This window comes from Rhinopithecus bieti, unplaced genomic scaffold (assembly GCF_001698545.2).
Source record: "Rhinopithecus bieti isolate Rb0 unplaced genomic scaffold, ASM169854v2 scaffold_6022, whole genome shotgun sequence".
NCBI lineage: Eukaryota > Metazoa > Chordata > Mammalia > Primates > Cercopithecidae > Rhinopithecus > Rhinopithecus bieti.
The window spans coordinates 2,200,368-2,211,598 of record NW_016805265.1 but is presented as its reverse complement, the minus strand read 5'-3'; the positions used below and the strand labels follow the sequence as shown (position 1 = coordinate 2,211,598).

The 11,231-nt window shown below is 47.6% G+C and overlaps 1 pseudogene across 1 annotated transcript; it reads right to left on the bottom strand.

The window, feature by feature from the left end:
* Nucleotides 1-8,173: 8,173 nt before the first annotated feature.
* Nucleotides 8,174-8,688, bottom strand: LOC108529518 (60S ribosomal protein L28 pseudogene; annotated as a pseudogene). The gene has a single exon (XR_001885560.1). The product of XR_001885560.1 is annotated as a 60S ribosomal protein L28 pseudogene (transcript).
* Nucleotides 8,689-11,231: the final 2,543 nt, after the last annotated feature.

Below are 11,231 nucleotides of genomic sequence, written 5' to 3'. Positions count from 1 at the left end.
CATAGAATTCCTGAAAAATATATATTTTTTTTCAGGAATTTTATATATATATATATATATATATATAGAGAGAGAGAGAGAGAGAGAGAGAGAGAGAGAGAGAGAGAGAGGCAGAATCCCACTATGTTGCCCAGGCTGGAGTGCAGGCCCAAACTCCTGGGCTCAAGCAATTCTCTTGCTTCAGCCTCCTAAGCAGCTGAGAGTATAGGTGTGTACTACCATCCCCTGCCAAGTTTTTAATTTTTTTTGTAGAGAGACGAGGCCTTACTATGTTAGCCAGGCTGATCTCAAACTCCTGGCCTCAAGCGATCATCCTGCTTTGACCTCCCAAAACTCTGGAATTACAGGCATGAGCCACAGCACCTGTCCCTTAAAATACATTTTTAAATTTTTATGTTTTTCATTACGTGTATCTGCTGATTGTTTTTTATTTTTTATTTTTTATGGAAATACTTAAATGTTCTCCAACATGGCGAAACCCCGTCTCTCCTAAAAATGCTAAAATTAGCGGGCACGGTGGCATATGCCTGTAATCCTAGCTACTTGGGAGGCTGAGGCACGAGAATCACTTTAACCCTGAAGGCAGAGGTTGCTGTGAGTCCAGATTGCACCACTGAGCTCCAGGCTGGGTGACAGAGCAAGACTCTGTCTCAAAGCAATGCATACATACATATAAATGTTTGGCAATGGAAGATCACTTTGGTAGGTTATAGTCCATATGTAATCCCAGCACTTTTGGAGGCAGAGGTTGGGAGGATCACTTGAGCCCAGGAGTTCAAGACCAGCCTGGGCAATATAATGAGATCCCATGTCTACGAAAAATGGAAAATTAGAAAATTAGCAAGGAATGATGGCATGCACTTGTAGTCCCACCTACTCGGGAGGCTGAGGTGGGAGGATCACTGGAGCCCACAAGGTTGAGGCCACAGTGAGCCATGATTGTGCCACTGAACTCCAGCCTGGGTAACATGCCAAGACCTTGTCTCTAAAGAAAAAAAAAAAGTGTGTTCTAACTTGGTAAATATTAGAATATTTAAGCTATTAGGCTATGAAGTCAGAGCTGGATTTAAACCCATCTCGTCTTAGCTGTGTATTGTGAAACAATCCGTTTAACCCTCTAAGCCTCAGTTTCCATACCTACCTATTTTATTTATTTATTTTTTTCAGAGACAAGGTTTGCTACATTGCCCTTGGTGGTTCTCCACCTCAGCCTTCTGAGTAGCTGGGACCACCAGCTCGCACCACCTTGCCCAGCTACCTTTTAAAGTTGTGGGATTAAATAAATCAGTTTCTATGGTGTGCTTATAAACACAGTGCCTGGCATTCAATAAATATTCACTGCATATATATATAATGATTGAATACTAAATCTTGAAGTCAGTGATGCTGGCACGCAAAAGACATTTAATAAACATCTTTGAATAAAAAAAATACAATGAATATGATAGGAGATTACACTGAGAAAATTGTGTTTAGGTCAAAAAGAAAATTTGACCATTAAGTAAAGAGACTGGTTTTCTATGACTGATTAATGAACTCAGGAGGGAATGCCAAAGGATATCTTTTACAAGTGTTTTGAACAGTAACAGCAAACTGAAATAAACATATATCGCCTCACAAGGTGAATTCTTTGGAAGACAAAATGCATATAGATGTAACTGTTCTATTAGTATGTATGTTGTTTTCTTTTTTTCTTTTTTTTTTTTTTTAGATGGAGTCTCGCTCTGTTGCCCAGGCTGGAGTGCAATGGCACAATCTTGTCTCACTGCAACCTCTGCCTCCTGAGTTCAAGTGATTCTCCTGCCTCAGCCTCCCAAGTAGCTGTGGTTACAAGCACCCGCCACCACGCCCAGCTATTTTTTTTATTTTTTTATTTTTAGTAGAGATGGGGTTTCACCAGGTTGGCCAGGCTGGTCTTGAAATCCTGACCTCAGGTGATCCACCCACCTCAGCCTCCCAAAGTGCTGGGATTATAGGTGTGAGCCACCGTGCCCAGCCAAAACGTATGTTGTTTTCTATGTGGTAACTTTACAGCCATTCTCCACGTGGCCCACTTCGAAACAGCCCTGGGAGCAGCCTTTCCTTTATTCAGCAAAGGCTCTCTGAGCCCCTAGGATGGGCTAAGCACTTCCACGGAGCTGCCGCTGTGGACAGTGCTGGGCTGTGATGGGGGACAGTGATGCAGCCTCACCTACTGTGGACGACTCAGGAGGTTCCTAATGGTCTGGAAACACCCAGGACAGCCCCGAGCTCAGCTCCCGGAAAAGGAGGCATCTTCGGGCTGTGCCTACTGCATACCCAATTGTGAAGCCTGGGCACCTACGCTGAGGTTCTGGGCCTCAACTCTTCATCTACGAAATGAGAGCATTACACAGATGACTTTAGGGTTTTGTTTTTTTTAATCCTGTGACCAGAAAGAAATTCACTGTGACCAAACACACACACACACATGAACACACGCACATGGACACAACTGGAAAACTTGCTCACGAATGCCAAGGCCACTCCCACTCTGAAACACATGGGAGATTTTGGTTGTTTTGTCTTTTTTTTTTTTTTTTTTTTTTAGACAAATTCTTGCTCTGTCACCCAGGCTGGAGTGCAGTGGCTCAATCACAGCTCACTGCAACCTTGATCTCCTAGGATCAAGAATTCTCCCACCTCAGCCTCCCAAATAGCTGGGACCACAGACACAGGATGCTATGCTCTCAGCTAACTTTTGATTTCTTTTAAGTAGAGACAAGGTCTTGCCATGTTGCCCAGGCTGCTCTCAAACTCCTGGGCTCAAGTGATGCTCCTGCCTTGGCCTCCCAAAGTGCTGGGATGACAGGGGTGAGCCACTGCGCCCGGCCTGAAACACCTGTTTTTCTAGTGGAAAAAGGTCTGATGAGGAAGCAAAGGCCCTGGTTGTTGGTGGCTGCCAGACTTACGGGATCTCAGGCAAATTGCATCACCTCTGTAGGCCCTTTGCTGTAATGTCAGGCTTCTGGCCTAACGATCTCTGAAGTCCCTCCATTGCTAAAATTCTGTTTTATAATCATTCCATTCCATTCAATGGTCCTATATTGAGCACGTGTGCCAGGCACTTTCTAGGCCCAGGGGCTGCAAAGGGGAATGACTCATAGACCCCACCATTGAAGGACCCACCATCTTACTGAGTGAGCCAGCACAGGAAGCACAGAGATGGAGATGGGGATGTGTGGGCTTGTTCCAGAGCTGGACATGCCTAAAGACCTTTTACTCAGGCCATGATCTCCACCTGGCTCTCATTTGGGCCTACGCCATTTTTGTAGACTTTAAATGGGCAATGAATATACTAGGTATCATCAAACACGTATTTCCACCATATTTCCACCCCTAACCCTAAGGGGTTCGTTTCAAGGGGGAGCGTCTGGTCATCCTATGTGCCCAGACTTTGCATAGGGCAAGCTCTGGCAATAGGGCCAAACAATGCATGTGACAAAGGACAAATGCAGAATACAAAATATAGCTAACTGCTGTGTTAATTATCTTACTCAAGTCTAAATGTTTTTCAGCCCTCGCTCTCCACCCCTGTGAGTTGTTTAATTTTATCAGTTAAGTTTTTAAAAATTGATGTCATGCAAAACATAATTATATTCCTAGTATTCCAATTCCTCATTTCAGATCCATGGCCATATCCATTTGGTCACTTTCCATCACAAGATACTGTTTGAATTGTCAGCCCGAAAATTCCCACTGCCCAACAAGGCCAAATGCCAACACGAAAAAACCCCACAAGCCAATGGAGTTTATTTCTAATGCCAGACACAGCTTTGAAATACAGGTTTAGACAGCATGAGAACTGGTCAGTGAATAATTGCTTCAACAGCATCGGCCCTTTAAGGGCCCAAGGAGTAAACATGATCTTCCATGTGAGTAAAATGCAATGGTTGTGCAGAGAGGAGACGTATGAAAGGTTTACCTTGGGCAGCACCAGTCAATAGCAGACTCTTTCCTTGCTCAAGTGTGAAAGCCCATCTATAAACAGCTTTCACAGCTCCGTGGTGCCAGACAATTGCACCATTGAAAGCCAGGACTGGTAAGTGCTCCCCACTTTCAGGGATTATTCTGTGTGTCTCAGTAGAAGTAGGGTGCTTTGTCCTGCTTCCCCTTTGTGTGAGTAAATGTCTTTTTATTCTAGGAGCCCCCGTTCCTGCTCTCAGTCTCTTGCTGTTATTGTTTAACCTTATTGGCAGGAGAGAAGCCAGAGGCAGAGGGAGTCAGCCACAAAACCTGCCCACCTCAGTGCCTGGTGGGGAGGCATTACCTCTCTAGAAGTTGTCCACTGGCCACAGACCCATTCCTCAGAATGAACTCAGGATGTTTGGGATGTAGTTTTCCTGGGAAGCAGTAGAGCCATCCAGGAAGGCATTGTGAACCACATGATCCAAAAAGGTTTATTGAGACCCACCACGCGCCGGCACATTCTAGGCCCTGAGGAAAGAGCTCTGCTTATAGCCAAGTCCCTGCTCTCCTGGAGCTCGCTGTCCACGAGGCATGATGATAACACGCAGATAAATACCTGGAATATGAGGTGGCAAGGAGGAAGAAGTGATCAGGGCAGGGAGAGATGCTGTTCTAGACGGGCCGCTCAGGACAGTTCCTCCCATGAGGCCATATTTGAATGAAGAAAGAGATTGAGTCCCACAAATACCTGAGGCAGGAGGGCTTCAGGCAGGAGAAACAGCAATGCAAAGGCCCTGGTTTGGGGTGTGCCTGGCATCTTGAAGGACCTCCAGGTGGCATTTTAAGGAGCTGGTGACAGCAATTCCTCCCAGGGAGCCTCTTCCAGGAGACACTGAGTGAGATGGCAAATGAGAGGATTTTCTAATAAAACTGCTAGTGAAGGCCACACATGGTGGCTCATGCCTGTAATCCCAGTACTTTGGGAGGCCAACCAGGAGGATCGCTTCAGCCCAGGAGTTCAAGATTGCAGTGAGCTGTGATCCTACCACCGCACTCCAGCCTGGACAACAGAATGAAACCTTGTCTCCAAAAACAAACAAATAAAACAAAACAAACCTGCCAGGGATGATCATTCCATGTGAACAACTTGTTGATCCTGCCTATAATTAGAGCTCATGTCTTCTAAGCCCTCCCCCGGGGTCTGCTCACATGTGTTTTCTTAGAGGCCAAAGCTGCTGAAATCCAAGCAGCCCCACAGGCAAAGCCACAACAGGATGAAAGGAAGAAATGGGCCCGGCGCGGCGGCTCACGCCTGTAATCCCAGCACTTTGGGAGGCTGAGGCTGGCAGATCACCTGAGGTCCGGAGTTCGAGACCAGCCTGACCAACACGGAGAAATCCCGTCTCTACTAAAATACAGAACTGGCTGGGCGTGGTGGCACATGCCTGTAATCCCAGCTAGTTGGGAGGCTGAGGCAGGAGAACCACTTGAACCTGGGAAGCGGAGGTTGCGGTGACCCGAGATCGTGCCATTGCACTGCAGCCTGGGCAGCAAGAGCGAAACTCCGTCTCAAAAAAAAGAAAGAAAGAAATGTCTGAGCCAGGCACAGCAGTGCCCACCTGTAGTCCCAGCTACTCAGGAAGCTGAGGAGGGAGGATCACTTGAGCCTGGAGTTCAAGGCCAGCCTGGGCAATGTAAAATTTTATATATATATAAAGGTCTGGTCTTTAAAATATTTGTGAAGAAAAATAGGTCTTTGATTGCTTTCTGTGTCGATCACCTACCATCATGAACACTTCATGTATATTAGCTTTTATGTAGATGTGATTATCCTCCTTTTACACAGGAGTCACCTGAGCCTCAAAGAGAGGAAGCAAATGGCTCTAGGCCACATGGTGCTAAGAAGCTGTGAATCGCCCCAGCTACTTCCGGAACTGAGGCAGGAGGATTGCTTGAGCCCAGGAGGTTGAGTCTGCAGTGAGCCGAGATCGTGCCACTGCACTCCAGCCTGGGTAACAAAGTGAGAGAGAACCTGTCTCAAAAAAATAAAAGGTGAATTGAGATTTGAACCTAGGCTGCCTGATTCTGGAGCTTGTATTCTTTCCATGGCAGAGCATCGCCCTTGTGCATCACGATGATGTGCATCCAGTACCGTGGAACCGTTGCTAACTCAGCTTACAGAACCCTGTCTGGGAGCCCTGTCTACCAGCCTTGGTTTGTGGCTGCATGGGGACTTCCAATAGCTGGCAATTTGTTTATACAGAGTGGCTGTCACTTAATTCGGTAAAGCCTACATTTCCATGTCTCTGTTACAAGTTTGGTGGAACCACAAACCTAGGGGGTGGCTCGCTGCCTCACCCTCAGCCCTCTTCATGTCTGAAATGCCACGGTGGGCACTCAGATGGTGAGACCGAGGTGGGGTTCCCCAGCTTTTGGAGATACCCCCCATGTGCTCTCACCATCAACCAATGCTTTCTCTCCAGAGGCTTCACTTCTGCACTAGCACTGGAGGTGTAGCTCTCACAGCTGAAACGACACACAGAGGTTATCACTTTCCTTTCCCCAAAAAGAATCCTAGTACATGGAATCATGGAACATGAGGGTCAAAATGGACATGAAATTCTTTGAGCCCAATTGTCTTCCAATGGTTCCCTCACTACTCCATCTTTCTGCCAAGGGCCATCCTGTTCGAGCCTAAACACTCCAGTTTCCAGGGAACACACCGGCTCCCACCAGCTATTCTTTCTGCTATTTCATCTGGGCAGCTCCGAGCAGCTTCTCTACCCTGTGCCAAAGTCTGTCTTCCCTTCATCTCTACTCGGTGAGAGTAGTGTGAGTACAGTGGGAGGCTGCATAGCACACCTCGAATACCTTCTATGTGGAAGCCAAACAATTGCTTTATAATTCTATTAATATAGCCTGCAGTCACACTTTTTTTTTTTTTTTTTTTTTTGATGGAGTCTTGCTCTGTTGCCCAGGCTGGAGTACAGTGGTGCCATCTTGGCTCACTGCAACCTCCACCTCCTGGATTCAAGTGATTCTCCTGCCTTGGCCTCCTGAGTAGCTGGGATTACAGGCACGTGCCACCACACCTGGCTAATTTTTGTATTTTTAGTAGAGACGGGGTTTCACCATGTTGGCCAGGCTGGCCTCAAACTCCTGACCTCATGTGTCTGCCCGCCTCAGCCTCCCAAAGTGCCAGTCACAGCTTTTTTTGATACTCATATAACACTGTTGATTCATATCGAGATTTTCATCAACCAAAACTTAAGAGTTTGTTTCCTTTTCTTTTCTTTTTTTTTTTTTTTTGGTGTCACATTAGTATTAAGCCATACCCCTGTGTCCACACTACTACAGTGTGGTGATTTCATGGACCATTACAAGATTTCGCATTATTCCTATTAAACTTTCACTAGATGCTCATCAGTTGACTGGATCTTCCTGGATCTTGTTACTGTGATCCATCTGCTTTATCCCTCCCACCTTCACTTTACCTGTGAGTAGTCAGGGAAGCATGTGTTTTACTTTATTTTTGTTTCGAGACAGAGTCTCGCTCTGTCACCCAGGTGGAGTGCAATGGTGCAATCTCAGCTCACTGCAACCTCCGTCTCCAGGCTCAAGCAATTCTCCCACCACAACCTCCCAAGTAGCTGGGATTACAGGCACCCACCACCACGCCCGGCTAATTTTTATAGTTTTAGTAGAGATTAGGGTTTCACCATGTTTGCCAGGCTGGTCTCGAACTTCTGACCTCAGGTGATCAGCCCACTTTGGCCTCCCAAAGTGCTGGGATTACAGGTGTGAGCCACCACACTCAGCCAGGGAAGCATGTGTTGATGGGATCTCAAAATCAAATACCTATAGAAACCATGGAAGTAACGTAAGTAGACCCCCAGGGCTGGGTGGACAAGCCCGAGGGCTTCTTCAGCACCCTCTGGACACAGTCCTCCAACCCCTTACTAAACCACCTCCCTGGGTTGACATCCACCCTCTCACTGCCCATCCTGCCCAGACACATTGGGGAGTGCTTTCTAGAGGAAGTGCTACATCTCAGAAAGGGCTATAGTGGAGGGAACAGAGCTCAGGCTCTGGAGTCAGTGCTGGGTTCTCTCTTTTCCACTCCCTGGCTGTGTGACATTGCACAAGTGCATTTACTTCTCTGTTCTCTGGTTTTTCTCATCTTTTTTTTTTTTTTTTTTTTTTTTTTTTTTTTTTTTTTTTTTTTTTTTTTTTTTTTTTTTTTTTTTTTTTTGAGAAAGCCAGCTGACTCTTTATTGCTTTAGGGGCAAGGGGCTCAGGAGCTCTTGGTGGGGCGTGTCCGCTTCCTCTTCACCATCACAAGCTTCTGGCTGCGCAGGATGGCGCTGGCCCTGCGGATGGCTGCCATGCGCAGGTCGGGGCGGTACTTGTTCTTGCGGATCATGTGTCTGATGCTGCTGAGCGTGGCGCGAGCGTTCTTGTTGATGGTGGTCCGCACGTAGGAGGTGGCAGGCTTCCGCTGGCCGGATCTCCGCTTAATGACCACCACGACACCTTTGCCGTCGGCTGCCGGTTCCACGCACACGGTCTTGCGGTGAATCAGCCCGTTGTAGCGGAAGGAATTGCGGGCCTTCAAGTTATTGGGCTCAGTACTGTAGGTCTGCTTATTCCTCTTGATCAGGAAACTGGAGCAGTTCCGCACGACCATCCATTGCAGATGCGCAGACATGGCGGCGGCTCCTCTCGCAGAGGCGACCTGAGACGGAAAGAGCGGTTTTTCTCATCTTTAAAATGGGGGAAATAATAATGTCTACTTCATAGGGTTGATGTAAGTATTTTACAGAATCATTCATGTAGTGTGTTTAGCTCAGGGCCTAGCACATAGGGATTACTTAATACAATTCACCTATACTGATGGTTTTTGTGGTTACTATTATCATTGCTACAGTGATTATTAGGAATCACACTGTTATCTCTGACATCTACAGATGGTGGCAGCAGGACAATGGAAACAGCCCAGTGAGTACAAAAGAGATGCTCCTGAACACACACCCCACCCTCTTCCTTCATTCACGCCCCCTGGCCTGGTATCGTCGGCACATCGCTACGATCTTCTTGGAGAACACTCCTCCCGCGCTGAGAGTGGAAACAACAGCTTGCCTTCGCGTGATATGGAGCGTGTCATGCCGCTCCTCTCCTCAAAAACATTCAGTGAGGTCCCTTGTATCTTACAGAACGAAGTCCAAACTCTCTGCTGTCATTGAAGAGTCCTCTCCCAGGTAGCCGTGCCACATCTCCAGCTTGTCTCTCAGGAGACCCTCTCCAGGGCCCTGCCTGTCCACACATAGGACTCACCACTCCCTGGGCCAGCCTGGGCCCTTCCCCACCCATCCCGTGCTTTGATTCCCCAGGGGAGGCGCCCTTGCCAGACTCTTCACTGACTAAATCCCACTCATCCTGCAAAACCTGGTGAAATTCAAGGCCACTAGAGGAGCTCTTCCTTTGAGACTCTCCAGCAGGACTTGCCGCCTCTGCGTGGGGCCTGTAGCAAGCCCTGCCTGCCATTGCCACTCCGTTGCTGCAGAATGAGTGGGACTTGGTCCCTTTCGTGACTTCCCCAACACACACCCACCCCACCCCCACCGCATAGCACAAGGCTGAGAGCACTGGGAATGCTCAATAAAGAAATATTTTTGGCCTGAATGAATGGCCTGAAGGACTGCTCCTTTCAACAATTATGGCCCAATAAATTATACCGACATTGCCTCCTGGAGGGAAAGGCCACACCAAGGCCCCCACAGATGGGGAAACTGCTCTGTCTGCCAAAACCCAGATGTAGGACAGCCTTGGCCCTGCTTGGCTGTCTACCTGAATCTGGGTTTAACAACTTGGCCTGCAGTTTTACAGCCTGAATCACCAGGCTCAGCACAACAGCGTGAGTTCTCTGTCCGCATGCTGCTGCCAGGTGTTGAAGGAACGGGCTGCAGTGACTTACCCAGCTCAAGGAGACCTGCAGGCGGGGGAGAGGGGTGCCTGCACCCCAGGCTGGGAGGCCAGGGGACTTGTCTGCAAAAGAAGCCCTTGTCTGGACCCTAAACAGAAAAAAAGAGGTGATGAAAGTTTACAGCATGAGGATCCGGCGCTGGGTGCTGCAGGGGGATGCGTGCTGGCTTGGAGGTTGGGGGTAGGGGCTGTGGAACATAGAGTGACCTTCAGGGTCATGATTCAACTGAACAAAGCTTAGAGGGCCTAGATTCAGACAGATTTTATTTCTATAGCTGTAAGAGTTGTGTGGTCCTAGGAAGCATGCAGGAAGCCATCAAATTTAAGCTTTTAGAGCTGGGGTTACATATCTTAAGAGCCAAAGAAATGCAGTATCCAAACAAGTGATATAAGGCGTGAAGACTCATGTGAGGAGAGGCTGGAAGGGTCTCTGGCTGTATGAGCGTTCCCTTCTTGGGTTACGAAGTTACTGGTGCAGCATCTATAATAGAGTTCACGGTAATGGCGTGCTGAAAGCTCTGTCTTTCGGCATGTGCACATTTCTGTGGTGTAAATACACCGACCATGGCCAATTTCAAACTACCCAGAAGGTAGGCCCAGAATGTAGAGCTGGGAAGAGATAGCACAGCCAGCTGTTGTGAGCCTGGGCAAGCCAGCTCCCGTACACGCTGATTTCCAGCAGCCTGTCAGCGTCACCAGCAAGAATCCTACCAGTAGCCCACTTCTTTGGTAGTTTTGCAACCTCAAGCAGTGCAAGTCTATGAGGTAACCTCAAAGATAATATGAGACAAAAACCCCCAAAATTGTGTGAGATAATATAATAATTCCCTTACTGGGTAAGCATTTTTCAAACTTGCTACTATTTATTTTATTTTTTATTTTTATGTTTTATAGAGAACAGGTCTCACTACGTTATCCAAGCTGGTCTCAGACTCCTGGGCTTAAACAATCCTCCTGCCTCAGCTTCCCACAGTGTTGGGATTACAGGCATAAGCCACCATGCCCTATTTATTTATTTATTTTAATTTTTTGAGACAGGGTCTTGCTCTGTCCCAGGCTGGAGTGCAGTGGTGCAGTCATAGCTCACTGCAGCCTCAAACTCCTGGGCTCAAGGGTTTCTACCTCATCAGCCTCCCGGGAAGCAGGGATTACAGGCTCATGCCAACATGCCCAACTAGCTTTTTATTTTTTGTAGAAATGTAAGCTTACTATGTTGACCAGGCTGGTCTTGAACTCCTGGCCTCAATCAATCCTCTCGCCTCAGCCTCTCCGAGTGCTGAGATTATAGGCATGAATCACTGCGCCCGACCCACACTGCTTTT